This window comes from Oncorhynchus kisutch, unplaced genomic scaffold, assembly GCF_002021735.2.
Source record: "Oncorhynchus kisutch isolate 150728-3 unplaced genomic scaffold, Okis_V2 Okis09a-Okis19a_hom, whole genome shotgun sequence".
In the NCBI taxonomy this organism is placed as follows: domain Eukaryota; kingdom Metazoa; phylum Chordata; class Actinopteri; order Salmoniformes; family Salmonidae; genus Oncorhynchus; species Oncorhynchus kisutch.
The window spans coordinates 3,747,641-3,765,204 of NW_022261985.1; the positions used below are offsets into that span (position 1 = coordinate 3,747,641).

Below are 17,564 nucleotides of genomic sequence, written 5' to 3' on the forward strand. Positions count from 1 at the left end.
CCCTGTTTTTTTCATTCAGTCATTCTTTCCCTCTGTCTGTCAGTCTCTGCTTTGATATGTCAGTATGTGTGTGTGTGTGTGTTTCTGTCCCTTACAGGCCTTCAGGGCAGACTCCACACTGTCCTCTGACAGCCTCATTTGCATACTCATAAATCATTCACCGCTGACACCCAGTACACACACACACACACACATACCACAGCCCCAGCTCTTCTGTGTGTGAACAGAAAGGGTTGCGGTTGAGTAAGAGGAGCAGCCTTATATAGAGGCATCACCATTCAGTCAGTCACCAGTCTCCACTCAGTCAGTCACCAGTCCCCATTCAGTCAGTCACCAGTTACCATTCAGTCAGTCCCCATTCAGTCAGTCACCACCAGTCCCCATTCAGTCAGTCACCAGTCCCCATTCAGTCAGTCACCAATCCCCATTCAGTCAGTCACCAGTTACCATTCAGTCAGTCACCAGTCCCCATTCAGTCAGTCGCCAGTCCCCATTCAGTCAGTCGCCAGTCCCCATTCAGTCAGTCACCAGTCCCCATTGTCAGTCACCAGTCCCCATTCAGTCAGTCACCAGTCCCCATTCAGTCAGTCACCAGTCACCATTCAGTCAGTCACCAGTCCCCATTCAGTCAGTCACCAGTTACCATTCAGTCAGTCACCAGTCCCCATTCAGTCAGTCACCAGTCCCCATTCAGTCAGTCACCAGTCCCCATTCAGTCAGTCACCACCATAATATCTGGCAGTAAAAAGCATTGCTGTCGCTGGCCAGGCTTATGGTGGCTCTAAGAGGCACTTGAGTGGAATGAGAGAACGGGCTGGGTTTAGTTGTGTGTAGTAAGCTCACTGAACATGAATAGGAGCTGACACACACCTCAATAGACTAGAAACAACAACATGGAGGACTACACATGCACAGGATATATCAAAGCCTGGCATGTAGAAAGGTCACAGTGGGGTCAAAAGCCAATGGCCGACATCAGGCTTTGAAAAGGAGCAGGTGGCTTTATTGTTGACCTTTCAGACCCTGTGTGCATCCCAAATCGAACCATATTCCCTTTATAGTGCACTACTTTTGACCAGGCCCTATGAGCCCTGGGGAAAAACAGTGCACTATAAAGGGAATAGGGTGCCATTTGGGACACAAGCCTAATGTTGTCCTAAGTGTGTCCAGCAGCCCTGGTCCAGCCTGGTGGTTTTTAATGGACCCAGTCTAGCATGGCCAGGCTTAATCTGTTCCTCTGGACCCAGTCTAGCATGGCCAGGCTTAATCTGTTCCTCTGGACCCAGTCTAGCATGGCCAGGCTTAATCTGTTCCTCTGGACCCAGTCTAGCATGGCCAGGCTTAATCTGTTCCTCTGGACCCAGTCTAGCATGGCCAGGCTTAATCTGTTCCTCTGGACCCAGTCTAGCATGGCCAGGCTTAATCTGTTCCTCTGGACCCAGTCTAGCATGGCCAGGCTTAATCTGTTCCTCTGGACCCATTCTAGCATGGCCAGGCTTAATCTGTTCCTCTGGACCCAGTCTAGCATGGCCAGGCTTAATCTGTTCCTCTGGACCCAGTCTAGCATGGCCAGGTTTAATCTGTTCCTCTGGACCCAGTCTAGCATGTCCAGGCTTAATCTGTTCCTCTGGACCCAGTCTAGCATGGCCAGGCTTAATCTGTTCCTCTGGACCCAGTCTAGCATGGCCAGGCTTAATCTGTTCCTCTGGACCCAGTCTAGCATGGCCAGGCTTAATCTGTTCCTCTGGACCCAGTCTAGCATGGCCAGGCTTAATCTGTTCCTCTGGACCCAGTCTAGCATGGCCAGGCTTAATCTGTTCCTCTGGACCCAGTCTAGCATGGCCAGGCTTAATCTGTTCCTCTGGACCCAGTCTAGCATGGCCAAGCTTAATCTTAATTCAATGACTTCTTTGATATTTTCACAGCAACTGTGTGACCCAGTTGAGAACTGAGTACAAATGAATGAGTAGAAAAACACACAAACAAAGATCTATTACATCTTGACAGATGTTACGGGTGTGTTGAAGCATCGTGTATTAGCCTGCATCAGTTATAATGGATAAAGCAATAATGACATTAGGCCTGCTGTAAACATTCCTTCGAGGTATGTTATTTACCTAATACCTCCACACTGCCCCCTAACCAAACATAGGAAACAATGGAACTATTGTCTCCACGAGCCGTGCATTATAGGAGACTGCAAGGTCAAGTAGGATTTGACCCCACCGTGGGCTATGAAAACCATTTTCAGAAAGGGAGACAGTCGGTCCTACAACCAGGTTGGATGTTCATATAGCATAATAATCTCATCGATATACAACTAGAACAGATTACAATGTAGCCTAGCGTTAGACTACAATGTTCCAGTTTATTCTGGAATTGTTCAGCATTGTACAGACTTCATTCCGAACTTTGAACAAAGCTGCTCGCGGGGCTTCCAGTGGTTACTTCTCGTCTCCGGTGAAAAGAAGAGGGCGGAGGGTTAAATTGGTTTTCTCAGACTTTCACGGCAGTTTGCAGAGTCTCTCCCGGTCGTGTGAGTAAACTGATCCGTACAGGCTCGGTCTAATGCATTGTGGGGGAGGAGAGAGAGAAGATACTCCATCCCTCTTTTTATTGGGCGCTGCCACTGAAAAGAAGAGGGTGGAGTGCTCAGTTGTTTTTCTCTGGCTTCAACGATAGTTTGCCGAGTCTCTCCCGGTCTTGTGTGTAAACTGATCCGTACAGGCTCCGTGTATTTTCTTGGGAGAGAGAGAGAGGGGGAGGAGTGGGAGAAGATACTCCATCCCTCTTTTTCTTGGCCGCTTTACCGCGGGCGTTACAGTTCAACGTGCAGTTTCTTGCCAATTCATCAGGGCGGACTTAATCCAACAGTGTGTTCGTCTTTGAATATGAAACACATTTGAATTCATTCTGTATTTACGTTATTTGGGCGTGAAGAAAATTATCTTGTCGTGGGGAAAGTGTCAAACTTCCATACCGTGTCATATTTCCCGGGATTTAGAGCGTCGTTGCTCGCTCGCTCCCTTCGGCTTCTCACAATGTTTTCTCTCCCGGGGAAGAACTGAACTTTTTACGGACGGTGACAACGTAGACAATAGGACTTCGTTTGGGTTTTGGTTGTACAAAGAGAGGAGACGAACCGATTAGGACTGCGAGTTCGTGTTCAACTACAAATTCCTGAGGTAAGCGACCGGTCATGGCCGTGTATTTGAACTTCTCTGCGGCTGAGTTTGGTTAAGAATGATGTGAAGGAATCGACAGATTGTTGGTCTGGCTCTATGACAGTGGGATAACAACGATCGTAATGCTTGGTAGAAATGTATTGTGCTGTTACAACTGGGGAGTGAGTTAAGAAAATGGCATAGAAGGCTATAGTGTGGTGTTAATTTTGTAATAAATCTAGCGTGTGAGTTCCGGTCCTAATCAATGGAACCAATCTCAGTTCCTCGTTAACCAGTCACGCGGCTACAATGTTGCGTGGCAATGATACAGTGAGTGGGGCTACTGTTGCACGGTTTGTAGGTGAAAGTAACTTAGTAACGTTAGATGCGTTTGCTATGTGTATTGCAGTGGGATGTTATCATGAAAACGACTGCATGGTTTTCAAACATTGACCTCGGTGTTTGGGAGCTCTTCAAAACAGGCCAACAATTTGCATTTCACTCGTTGGGAGTTGTGCTCAACAGATTTGTGAAACGACAAGTCTTTTACTCCGTAGCCTACCTAATGGGGATCCTCATAAAATACCGACCTACAGCATCTCATCCTACAAGCAGACTTCAGGAGAAACTATTCTCCAGGCAACATGTATGTATTCAGCCATGTTGGCTGTAGGCTAATGTGTTACCTGGTCTCTGTGCTGGTTTGGGCTGATCTGGATGTTCTAGGCATCACTTCCACCATTGCGTCTGTCAACTGAACACATGTATTTAGGTAGAATAAAGGCTGCAATGGGAGCCTGCATGCCATTGTCAATGGACATACATTGGCTGCTTGTATAGCCATTCCAACAAGTAGGTGACTTGTAAGAGCACTGTCCCGTCTCATTCCCATATCCCATCTAATGCTGAATGCAGTTCAGCTTTGGGCTTTGAACCCCATGTAGAGAAAGCAGTTAGTCACCACATGCTGTAGTGGTTCAGACCCAGAACAGGAAGAGCCCCTGCCCCCTCAAGGTCAAAAGGAGAGGGACAAAAACAGAGGGAGCATTTTCCTCTCCTCTCTCTGGGACTCTTTCTCTCTCTCTCTCTCTCTCTCTCTCTCTCTCTCCTCTCTCGCTCTCTCTCTCTCTCTCTCTCTCTCTCTCTCTCTGTTTGTGTCTGAGACTGACCATGAGTAATGGGCCTGTTTGTTTGTCTTTCATGCAGAACATGGACACAGTATACACTGACGCTATTGATTCATGTTTCCTGCTCAAACCCAAATGTGTGTGTGTGCGCGCACTGTCACGTTGTCCGTACCCCTCTGTCCCTAGAACGGAACAGCCCCCCCCCCCCTTCTGTAGTCACTGGACCTGCCTTGTTTAGAGTCAACATTGTATGTGTTCTTTCTCTCCCTCTCTCCTCCATCCCTTCTCCTCTCTCCTCCATCCCTTCTCCTCTCTCCTCCATCCCCCGTAAAGAGTCATCTCTGTCATAAAAGACTGTATCAGTTTGTTTCACAACCCTTCATAGGGATTAATGTTAAATGAACATTTCCATGATTGAAGAGCTAGATTTTGGTGTGTGTGTGTGTGGAGACTCTTGGATGGTCTCCCCAACACAACCATCTGCTTACTGGACACCCACACAGAGCCAGGTGCTGTTTCCTTCCACCACGTCCATGCATCATTATCTGAGTCTCACACATACTGAAAGTGGACAACGTGTGGTGTGTTGATTTTCTGTGGGCTCAAATCACTGCAACACCGTTCCCTATTCAAAAACTCCCTTTCAATGGTGAACATGGCCGTTGCTCCTAATGTTCAGGCAGACTAATAGCTCTCCACAAGGGTTAATTTGGGGTCATGTCTCTCATCTGAAGAGGACCGCTTGGTAGACAATTCAGAATAATGATTTGCGGAACAAAGACCTGTGTCTGTCTGCTTAAGAACGTGTGGGGGAGAAGCGAAAACACAATTAATGAAAACAACCCCAGCTTTTGATTTCTATACAGAACCGACGAGGGCAACAGAACCGACGAGGGCAACAGAACCGACGAGGGCACAACTATGGGGCAAAACAGACGGGTTGGATTAGATTGTTGACCACATGTTAACTATATTTCAGCTCCAGTGTTTATTGAGAACAAATACATTTGGTGAATGAACACATATACATTGTTAAAGTTGTTGGTTAGCTAGATTGACATGAAATCAGTCAAAACACCACAACAATACATGGTATCAAGAACAAGATGAAATAAGTCACTTAGGATTCCCCACATGGCAGCTTCTAGTCATTCTGGTTATCTGGTCATCCAGAATCCCAACGACACTCAGACCTCTGCCCCTTGGAGGCGTGACCTCTGCCCCTTGGAGGCGTGACCTCTGCCCCTTGGAGGCGTGACCTCTGCCCCTTGGAGGCGTGACCTCTGCCCCTTGGAGGCGTGACCTCTGCCCCATGGAAGCGTGACCTCGTGCCCAGGCTTCCATGGGGCAATGGTTTTCCTGACGTTGTCAGATGACCCGTCTATTGATCGTTTTGTATTTAATTTATTGTTTTTCTCTCCCACCGTTCACTTTTCATTAAAGTCACTTGCCACAATTTAATAATATATTCATCATATTACAAGACATTCACTTTCTATCCATAGTAGATTCACATACAAGACCCTGGTACTTACCTACAGAGCAGCAAGATGACCTCACCCTCCCTACCTTCAGGCTATGTTCAAACCCTACATCCCAACCAGAGTACTCTGTTCTGCCACCTCTGGTCTCTTGGCTCTCCTACCCCTACGGGAGGGCAGCTCCAGCTCAGCCCAGTCCAAGCTCTTCTCTGTCCTGGCACCCCAATGGTGGAACCAGCTTCCCCCTGAAGCTAGGACAGCAGAGTCCCTGCCCGTCTTTTGAAAACATCTGAAACCCTACCGCTTCAAATAGTATTTTAAGAAATCCAAAAATCGTGAATTTACACTTGACTTTTTCCCTGCTTACAAACTCTGACGCTACTGAGCGACATTGAGGGAAAATGTACTTTCTCTACCTGTGATATGTGGTTGTCTCATCTCTCTATTTTAAGATGAATTAACTAACTAAGTTGCTCTGGGTAATGGCAACTGCTAAATGACTCAAATGTAAAGTGGGACACCTGGAAGTGGGACACTGGTGAAGTGGGACACCTGGTGAAGTGGGACACCTGGTGAAGTGGGACACCTGGTGAAGTGGGACACCTGGTGAAGTGGGACACCTGGTGAAGTGGGACAGTTAAGGACGGGTGGTTCTTACAGGGAGGTTCAGGTGAACAGTAGTGGTCTGAAAAGTAAAGGTGTACAGAGGGATTGTTTAGTGCCGCTTGTACGTCCTGTGTGTGTAATGAAGCATTAGCTTTTAGTCCATTAGTGACTGGCAGTGTGTGTCACCTGTACTTGGGCTTCAGTAGCTAGAGTCCAAAGGTTGTTTCCTGTGGAAACACGGGGCCGTGTCTGCATGCATGTGTTTGTACTTGACTCATCAGACCACTGAACATGTTCATTCCAGTCTGTTTGCTCACCAAGTCAACCTGGGAAGGTCCGTAGTTTCCCCACCTGACGGTTTCACTTTCCATTTCCTATAAAGTCCTGTACTTACTGTCAGTCCCCCTGGGTAACACCAGATTCTTTATTACTGTCAGTCCTCCTGGACGACAGCAGATGCATCATGGTTTATTACTGTCAGTCCTCCTGGGTGACACCAGATGCATCATGGTTTATTACTGTCAGTCCTCCTGGGTGACAGCAGATGCATCATTGTTTATTACTGTCAGTCCTCCTGGGTGACACCAGATGCATCATTGTTTATTACTGTCAGTCCTCCTGGGTAACACCAGATGCATCATTGTTTATTACTGTCAGTCCTCCTGGGTAACACCAGATGCATCATTGTTTATTACCGTCAGTCCTCCTGGGTGACAGCAGATACATCATGGTTTATTACCGTCAGTCCTCCTGGGTGACACCAGATGCATCATTGTTTATTACTGTCAGTCCTCCTGGGTGACAGCAGATGCATCATTGTTTATTACTGTCAGTCCTCCTGGGTGACACCAGATGCATCATTGTTTATTACTGTCAGTCCTCCTGGGTAACACCAGATGCATCATTGTTTATTACTGTCAGTCCTCCTGGGTAACACCAGATGCATCATTGTTTATTACTGTCAGTCCTCCTGGGTGACAGCAGATACATCATGGTTTATTACCGTCAGTCCTCCTGGGTGACACCAGATGCATAATTGTTTATTACTGTCAGTCCTCCTGGGTAACACCAGATGCATCATGGTTTATTACTGTCAGTCCTCCTGGGTGACAGCAGATACATCATGGTTTATTACTGTCAGTCCTCCTGGGCGGCGACAGCAGATTCTTTATTACTGTCACTCCCCCTGGTTAACACCAGATGCATCATGTTCTGCTGTTGCTAAGTAGAGTTTATTCCTCCCGTGTTACTCATTTTTCATTCTTCTTATTTTAAACTCTGCATTGTTGGGAAGGGCTCATCAGCAGTCATTTCACAGTAAAGTCTACACCAGTTGTATACGGCACAGGTGCTGAATACGATTGGATTTACAGTATGGTGAATCATTTAGTTCTTCAGTTCTCCACCTGTAGACTTTGGAATATCCCCACCTGAATATTTCAGTTTCCATTGTCTGTCCTACATTTACTGTCAGTCCTGGACATTCCTAAATTCCAGGACACAGTCTGAGCTCTGCCATGGATGACTAAATTGATGGTGACTCATTGACTTGTTTCAGTGTGTGGAGGGTTACTGTAAATGTTACGCTTGTCCTTACATATTCATATGTTTTGGGCTCCTGAGTGGTCTAGGGCACTGCACCTCAGTGCTAGAGGCATCCCTACAGACCCTGGTTTGATTCCAGGCTGTATCACAACCGGCCGTGATTGAGAGTCCCGTAGGGTTGCACACAATTGGTCCAATGTCGTCCGGGTTAATTAGGCTGTCATTGTAAATAAGAATTTGTTCTTAACTGACTTGCATAGTTAAACAAATATTTATTTAACCTTTTATTTTTCTCTTGCTTCACCTTTTTATATGGGGCAGTTATGTTGCCATGCTACTGTCACTGCACTGCTACTCACTGTTTGCTGTTAGATGTTGGTGGACTTGGCCCATGGTCACTACTGTCGTGTTTGGTGTGTCTGTATGTATTCTTTCCCTTGGTGACCAAGCTGTGGTATGTTGTGACGGTCTTAATGTCACACTATGGCTTGGTGGCAGATTTGAGAAGTGACTCAGTATATTGGTGCCCTGTCTGTCTGTGTAGTGACCTCACATAAATTATGTTACTGGACACACGTGCTGGGACCTCCCCTGAGGTGGTGGCATCATGCAGAGGGGTGGTGGTGTGACCTCACTGGCCTGAGGTTTGTTTAGGTGTGTGTGTCAGCAGGTGTCTCGGTGTGTGTCAACATTGTGTCTGAGGTGAGATCACACCCCCTCTCACACCTGTAGGGGGACAGCTGCTGCAGCACACTGGGGGTTCTCTCTCCTGCTGGTGTCCCCCCCCCCCCCCCCCCCCAACACGCATACATAGTGTGTTGTAGGCCTCTCCAGACAGAGGGACTTAAGGGGTCCACGTGTCTCAAAATTCTGTGCAATTGTTGGTGGTCAACAAGGTTTTCCGGCTGTTCCTGCAGTTTTTTTCTCAAAGCAAGCTGAAGTTCGGTAGCTGACGCCTGCCTATCGTCTGTGATTGGTCAATAGTAGGGATTCTTCAATGAAGTTTTGTTATTCAATGATAGCTGGCTCGTTTTTATGCACATTTTTTTTCAATTGAGAAATACTTCACCAAACATCTGTTAGATGTACAATTGAGTGACTAAGATCTACTTGGCAAAAACATCAAAATTAATGACAGATTTCTTGAGTTGTCTTCGATTCATTCGGACTATTTTAGAGGAAGTGCGTACTTGCAAAGGTATTTTTAAGGGAGTAAGCAAGACAGACGTTCACTACGCCGAGTTCTACTAGGAGCAAACTGAACCTAGTATGCAGACACCTTTTTAGAGACGGTATGTCGCAGGCCTCTCCAGAAAGAGGACTTCTTAGAGACTGGTGTTCTCTGGTCCCTGTCTGTTCTGTCTTCTATATCCATATGCAGAGTAGAGTTCTCTGGTCCCTGTCTTCTGTATCAATATGCACAGAGTCGTGTTGACTAGCTAACGTCCACAGCAAGTTTTGCAAGGTTCCCTTCCCTGCTTGTTTGTCTGAATGTTTGGAGCAGAACATGGTGTATTAAATCTCCATGTGGTCTTGAAGAGTGAGAGGCAGGGCAGAGCAGAGGTTGGGCCGTTTTCTATTTAAGACTGGTAATGTTAGTCAAGTGCTTCCCATCTGACATCTTCAAGGCTCTGCTGCATGTTCTGCTCTGGTTCCCTAGCCCTGGTAGAAGGGAGCAGCAGAGAGACGGCTGGTTGGCCCTGGTAGAAGGGAGCAGCAGAGAGACGGCTGGTTGGCCCTGGTAGAAGGGAGCAGCAGAGAGACGGCTGGTTGGCCCTGGTTGAAGGGAGCAGCAGAGAGACGGCTGGTTGGCCCTGGTAGAAGGGAGCAGCAGAGAGACGGCTGGTTGGCCCTGGTAGAAGGGAGCAGCAGAGAGACGGCTGGTTGGCCCTGGTAGAAGGGAGCAGCAGAGAGACTGCTGGTTGGCCCTGGTAGAAGGGAGCAGCAGAGAGACGGCTGGTTGGCCCTGGTAGAAGGGAGCAGCAGAGAGACGGCTGGTTGGCCCTGGTAGAAGGGAGCAGCAGAGAGACGGCTGGTTGGCCCTGGTTGAAGGGAGCAGCAGAGAGACGGCTGGTTGGCCCTGGTAGAAGGGAGCAGCAGAGAGACGGCTGGTTGGCCCTGGTAGAAGGGAGCAGCAGAGAGACGGCTGGTTGGCCCTGGTAGAAGGGAGCAGCAGAGAGACTGCTGGTTGGCCCTGGTAGAAGGGAGCAGCAGAGAGACGGCTGGTTGGCCCTGGTAGAAGGGAGCAGCAGAGAGACGGCTGGTTGGTGCTGGGGATGAACAGGAAGATAAGAGCAGAGTCTTTCATCCCCCAGAGTGAAGGAAGAGCGGAATAGTTTGTTTATACTCTGAGCTAGATCAAGTCTCTGGGAGGAGAGAAATCAAAAGACAAAATCAAAGCTTTGCTTTGTGTTTAAATATGCAGTGGAGAAATACAGGTACACACACACACTGACAGATGGCTGATATATGAGAGCCGCCAAGTGTGTGTGTGTGTGTGTGTGTGTTTGTCAGCCGCTCACCACAGTTTCCAGGTTTTAGAGGGTGACTGTCAAAAGCAGCTTAGCCTACCTGCTGGGGACCTTTTGTGTGTTGTCTGTGTTGGTGATATTGACCAAGAGCTCACCACTGTTTTAATCCTCCTGCATTCTGTTGGTGCTGGAATTTCATCTGTCTCTCTCCCCCTGAACACCACGTAATGCGCTCGTTAATCCTCAAACATTCCTCACGCGGGGCTTTAGTTTTAATTATGAGCACTAAAGTAGTGGTAACGCTGAGGTCCCTGCTGCTGCGTGCCAATAGCCTTTAGCTGTTAGAGTACAGGGTAACACGCGGTTAGAAAGGGTACATGGTAACACGCGGTTAGAAAGGGTACAGGGTAACACGCGGTTAGAAAGGGTACAGGGTAACACGCGGTTAGAAAGGGTACAGGGTAACACGCGGTTAGAAAGGGTACAGGGTAACACGCGGTTAGAAAGGGTACAGGGTAACACGCGGTTAGAAAGGGTACAGGGTAACACGCGGTTAGAAAGGGTACAGGGTAACACGCGGTTAGAAAGGGTACAGGGTAACACGCGGTTAGAAAGGGTACAGGGTAACACGCGGTTAGAAAGGGTACAGGGTAACACGCGGTTAGAAAGGGTAGAGGGTAACACGCGGTTAGAAAGGGTAGAGGGTAACATCCTGTTTTCAGTGTAAGCGGGGACATTCATTATAAAGTAGGCAGGTTTGTGTGTGTGTGAAAGCTCCAGGAAAACCTGTTTAACAGGACAGTAGTGTAGCTCCAGTTGTAATAACAGACTTTAGGCCATTAGGAAACCCTGTTTAACAGTTAGAACAACTGGAGCTATGCTAACCTGTTTAACAGTTAGAACAACTGGAGCTATGCTAACCTGTTTAACAGTAGACTGTCATAGAACAACTGGAGCTATGCTAACCTGTTTAACAGTAGACTGTCATAGAACAACTGGAGCTATGCTAACCTGTTTAACTGTAGACTGTCATAGAACAACTGGAGCTATGCTAACCTGTTTAACAGTAGACTGTCATAGAACAACTGGAGCTATGATTACCTGTCTAACTGTTAAACAGGTTAGCATAGCTCCAGTTGTTCTAACTGTTAAACAGGTTAGCATAGCTCCATTTGTTCTAACAGTTAGAACAACCTAACCTTACCTAATTGCCTAAAGTCTGTTAGACTAGCCCAGCTCCTGTTTTAACACAGTGTAGACTAGGCCAGTAGACTAGCGTAGCTCCTGTTGTTCTAACACACTGTAGACTAGGCCAGTAGACTAGCGTAGCTCCTGTTCTAACACAGTGTAGACTAGGCCAGTAGACTAGCGCAGCTCCTGTTTTAACACAGTGTAGACTAGGCCAGTAGGTGTGGTTGCTGGCTTTTATGAAGTGAACTTAACTTACTGAGTGACTTCTTTACACACTGTCTGTCTCTGCCATTATCTATTCTGTCTGTGACATCCCCTAACAGACTGTACACCTGCTGTGATCATCTGTTCAACTGTGGGAGTACCTCTTGTCTGTCTCTGCTGCTTGCTTACAGGCTTTGAGGCTCTAGAAGAGACTCACACCCAATCCTGGAGAGCTGCAAGAGGTGCAGGCTTTGTTCCAGCCCAGCACTAACAATTCATTTAGATTAATCATCAACATCTTGATGATTAGTTGGATACGATGTGGTGATCCTGGACTGAGAGGGGTGGTGGATGCTGAATACTGCTGTTACCGGCTGAGACCTGTCTCCCCCTCTGTCTCCCCCTCTGTCTCCCCCTCTGTCTCCCCCTCTGTCTCCCCCTCTGTCTCCCCCTCTGTCTCCCCCTCTGTCTCCCCCTCTGGTATTTAACTGGCAGTATATCACTGTGTCACACAACAGCACAGCAGCATAGTCTGTGTCTCAAATGCCACCCTATTCCCTTGTTAGGACACTACTTTTGACCTGGGCCTCATGGGTAGTAGTGCTCTATACAGGGAATAGGGTGCCATTTGGGATGCAAACATAGTGTAGTGGGGAGCTAGCTGTAGCCCAGAAGGTGTTTCTATTTCACACATCAGCAGTGTTTTCTCACACAGTCGTGTGTTGCGTTGACCAGGACGAAAGATTCTGGGGTCAGTGGTCAGCAGGCGTGAAAGGTCATGTCGCTACTAGATAAAAATAACAAGGTCATGTCATAGCTAGGTAAGAACAATGTAGAGATTGTAGCTGCCCATAGGTAGGTAACACAGTGATATGTAGCAAAAGGAATAGTCCATGGGTAGGTAACAGAGGTGGTGTAAATAATGGGCTAGTCCATGGGTAGGTCACAGAGGGGGTGTAAATAATGGACTAGTCCATGGGTAGGTAACAGAGGGGGTGTAAATAATGGAATAGTCCATGGGTAGGTAACAGAGGGGGTGTAAATAATGGACTAGTCCATGGGTAGGTAACAGAGGGGGTGTAAATAATGGACTAGTCCATGGGTAGGTAACAGAGGGGGTGTAAATAATGGAATAGTCCATGGGTAGGTAACAGAGGGGGTGTAAATAATGGACTAGTCCATGGGTAGGTAACAGAGGGGGTGTAAATAATGGACTAGTCCATGGGTAGGTAACAGAGGGGGTGTAAATAATGGAATAGTCCATGGGTAGGTCACAGAGGGGGTGTAAATAATGGACTAGTCCATGGGTAGGTAACAGAGGGGGTGTAAATAATGGAATAGTCCATGGGTAGGTAACAGAGGGGGTGTAAATAATGGACTAGTCCATGGGTAGGTAACAGAGGGGGTGTAAATAATGGACTAGTCCATGGGTAGGTAACAGAGGGGGTGTAAATAATGGAATAGTCCATGGGTAGGTAACAGAGGGGGTGTAAATAATGGACTAGTCCATGGGTAGGTAACAGAGGGGGTGTAAATAATGGACTAGTCCATGGGTAGGTAACAGAGGGGGTGTAAATAATGGAATAGTCCATGGGTAGGTAACAGAGGGGGTGTAAATAATGGACTAGTCCATGGGTAGGTACCAGAGGGGGTGTAAATAATGGACTAGTCCATGGGTAGGTACCAGAGGGGGTGTAAATAATGGACTAGTCCATGGGTAGGTAACAGAGGGGGTGTAAATAATGGACTAGTCCATGGGTAGGTTCCAGAGGGGGTGTAGATAATGGAGTAGCCTATGGGTAGGTTCCAGGGGGTGTAGATAATGGAGTAGCCTATGGGTAGGTTCCAGGGGGTGTAGATAATGGAGTAGCCTATGGGTAGGTTCCAGGGGGTGTAGATAATGGAGTAGTCTATGGGTAGGTTCTAGGGGGTGTAGATAATGGAGTAGCCTATGGGTAGGTTCCAGGGGGTGTAGATAATGGAGTAGTCTATGGGTAGGTTCCAGGGGGTGTAGATAATGGAGTAGTCTATGGGTAGGTTCCAGGGGGTGTAGATAATAGAGTAGTCTATGGGTAGGTTCCAGGGGGTGTAGATAATGGAGTAGTCTATGGGTAGGTTCCAGGGGGTGTAGATAATGGAGTAGTCTATGGGTAGGTTCCAGGGGGTGTAGATAATGGAGTAGTCTATGGGTATGGGAGAGATGCACACACTGTTGGTAGCATTCCATCTGCTTGTGTTCCTGGAGCAGGGAATATCAGCCACCACCATTAACAGTCACACACCTCAGCCTATCCCCTAACACGCACACTGTACTCAGTTCAGTCCATATATTGACTCATCTAATGTGTTTGTACTTATACATCCATCTACATTAGGGTCTTATCCATGCTAATGGAGTATTTCTAAACGTTACTGGCTGTTCTCAGAGCAGTCTACATTAAAACCTCATCCAACATGTGGGAGGCTGTGTGAGGCCCTATTATAGAACACTCTGGTATAGGCTGCATCCTAAATGGTATTCCCTACATGGTGCACTAATGTTGACCAGAGCCCTATGGGCCCCTGTCAAAAGTAGTGCATTAAATAGGGAATAGGTTGCAATTTAGGATGCTACCTATATCAGAGTGTTCTATATCAGGGCCTCATACATTCTCCGTAATAATTAGTAATGTCTGTATCCAGACATCACGTGGAAAGAAACCCTACAGGACTACTGTTTACTGAAATCACTGGCCTGATTGAAGGGCACAGCATTCAATTCCTCCCTGTGTGTGTGTGTGAACTTTTTGTGCGTGTTTGTAGGCTACACACAGTGTGCATATCTGACCATCTCGTCTCAGTCCATGTGCTTAATTTCCTGTTCCTGTGTTTGGCCTAGTGCCGGTTTCACTCTGCATGACATTGGCAGCCTCCTCTCCTCTCCAACCTCAAAGCTCTTTCCCAGAGCTCCCTAACAACGGCCCAGCCAGCCAGTGTTCAGAGGGCCCTCTGAATCAGAACGCTGAGTTTAAACAAAACCAAATGTCATGCCACTTCTCTTAACTATGTCTGTCTCGCTGCAGAGTCTTCAGAAAGAACTCACCCCTTGTTCTATATGTTGTTACAGCCGGAATTTAAAATGGATTACATTGACATTTTGTCACTGGCAATACCCCATAATATCAAAGTGGAATTATATTTTTAGACATATTTACAAATGAAAAGCTGACATGTCTGGAGTCAATAAGTATTCATCCACTTGTCATGGACTCACTATGTGTGCAAAACTAGTGTTTAACATGATTTTTGAATGACTGCCTCAGTCGAACAGTGAATTTCAATCACAGATTCAACCACAAAGACCAGGGAGTTTTACCAATGCCTCCCAAAGAAGGGCACCTATTGGTAGATGGGTTAAAAAAACCGACATTGAAATCGCTTTGAGCATGGTGAAGTTATTAATTACACCTTGGGTGGTGTATCCAATACACCCAGTCACTACAAAGATACAAGCTTCCTTCCTAACTTAGTTGCCAGAGAGGAAGGAAACCACTCATGGATTCACCGTGAGGCTGATGGTGACTTTAAAACAGAGTTAATGGCTGTGATAGGAGATAACTGAGGATGGGATCAACAACATTGCAGTTATTTGACAATACTAACCTAATTAACAGCGTGAAAAGAAGGAAGCCTGTACAGAATAAAACAATTCCAAAACATACTTCCTGTTTACAATAAGGCATTAAAGTAATACTCCAAAAAAATCTAGTAAAGAAATTCACTTTTTGTCCTGAAATACAAATTATATTTGGGACAAACACAACACATCCCTGAGTACCACTCGTCATATTTTCAAGCATGGTGGTGGCTGTATCATGTTATGGGTATGCTTGTCATTGGCAAGAACTAGGTAGTTTAAGGATGAAAATAAATGGAATAGAGCTAAACAAGGTATCATCCTAGAAAACCTGGTTGTTTGATTTCCAGCAGACACTAGGATACACATTTGCCTTTCAGCAGGACAATAACCTAAAACCCAAAGCCAAATATACACAGAAGTTGCTTACCAAGACAACAACATTGAATGTTCGTGAGTGGCTTAGTTACAGTTTTCACTTAAATTGTCTTGATAATATATGGCAGGACTTGAAAATGACTCTAGCAAGGATCAACAACCAGCTTGATAGAGCTTGAAGCATTGTAAAAATAAGAATGTGCAAATATTATACAATCCAGGTGAGCAAAGCTCTTCTAAACTTACCCAGAAAGACTCGCATCTGCATTTGCTGCCAAAGGGGATTATAACTTGTATTGTCTCGGGGCTGAATACTTATGTAATCAAGATATATGTTTTTATTTGTCATTATTTTTTTCCCCCACCAATGTTCAAATTTTTCTTACACTTTGATATAATAGTATTTTGTGTAGTTCTTTGAGAGAGAAATTACAATGAAATACATTTTAATCCCACCTTGTAAGGCAACAAAATGTGGAAAAAGTAAAGGGGTGTGACTATTTTCTGAAGTAACTATATGACTGCCTCTTACCACGCTCTTCAAACTCCTACGAACAGACTGCCTCTTACCACGCTCTTCAAACTCCTACGAACAGACTGCCTCTTACCACGCTCTTCAAACTCCTACGAACAGACTGTCTCTTACCACGCTCTTCAAACTCCTACTAACCGACTGCCTCTTACCACGCTCTTCATACTCCTACTAACAGACTGCCTCTTACCACGCTCTTCAAACTCCTACTAACAGACTTGTGTGTGTGTGTCTTAATGTAAATCTAATCACAAGGAGATGGCGCCGAACCCCACACACACACACGTTTTAATCTATGAATGTATGCTTCAGGATTGGCAGTGTAGTTTGCATGGGTGGACGGTTGTTTACTTGCCGGCTTGGCTTACGCATTAGATGATCACAACATTACTGAAGTTTAATTACAGAGCCTGACTGGTAGGAAAAATGGCTGTGGTTGAAGCTGGAGAGACTAAATAACTTTGTTCTAGAAACTCTCTTGGTTGGTCTGTCTGCGTTTCTCTCCTTCTATTCTCGGTGTTTCTGTCTCTCTCTGCGTCCTCTTGGACTTGACACACCCTACACCACAGATATCATGTTTACAGCAAACACCCAGCCAAACTGGATCACAGCCCTCCTCCCCCTTCCCTCTCTCAAACTTCCTGTTCTTCCCCTCTGCTCTCTTTCCAGCTACGTGCTGGAGGAGGTTCTAGCTAGTCCACTACGCTGGGAAATGAGGCTTTATTAATTAGTTATGTATTAAAGCTGATAACAAACACTTGGTTTGTAATACTTCATCACATCTGCTTATTATTTAATAAGGCATTAAAGTTATTATGTAAAAATCACTCCACCATTTCCTGGTTGCCAAAATTATAATACAATTTGTGACAAAACAAGCAAGTATAAGTGTAGTGAGACATTGTATCTAAACCACTGTGAAATATATTTTCCATAACCAAAAATGTATTTTCAGCAGTTTGAAGCTGGTGTACAAAACCGAAAGTAAAAGACACAAAATCGATACTTAAGAATGCTTAGCATAGAAATAGCGCACATAGAATAATCTACCGCTTCTTAGACTTGCTTTCAAAGAGTGACAGATCTATGAAACACTTTTCTATGTGATTTTGGTTGGGGTTCCTAAAAAGGTACATATTGCAGCTTTAAGATGAAGTAACGATCTGCCCATTAGTCATGAATCATTATTCCTACCAAACCTCCATTATACATGCCAGTGAGGGAGCTATATAAACAAGAGCTAAAACAG

General features: G+C 46.0%; 1 protein-coding gene across 1 annotated transcript in view; it reads left to right on the top strand.

Moving 5' to 3' along the window:
* Window positions 1-2,533: 2,533 nt before the first annotated feature.
* Window positions 2,534-17,564, top strand: part of plxnb2a.3 (plexin b2a, tandem duplicate 3) — a 138,911-nt gene continuing 123,880 nt past the window's right edge. The window contains exon 1 of the mRNA XM_031815223.1: window positions 2,534-3,185. The gene's annotated coding sequence lies outside the window, so the exon portion shown is untranslated. The remainder of the gene's footprint in view (window positions 3,186-17,564) is intronic.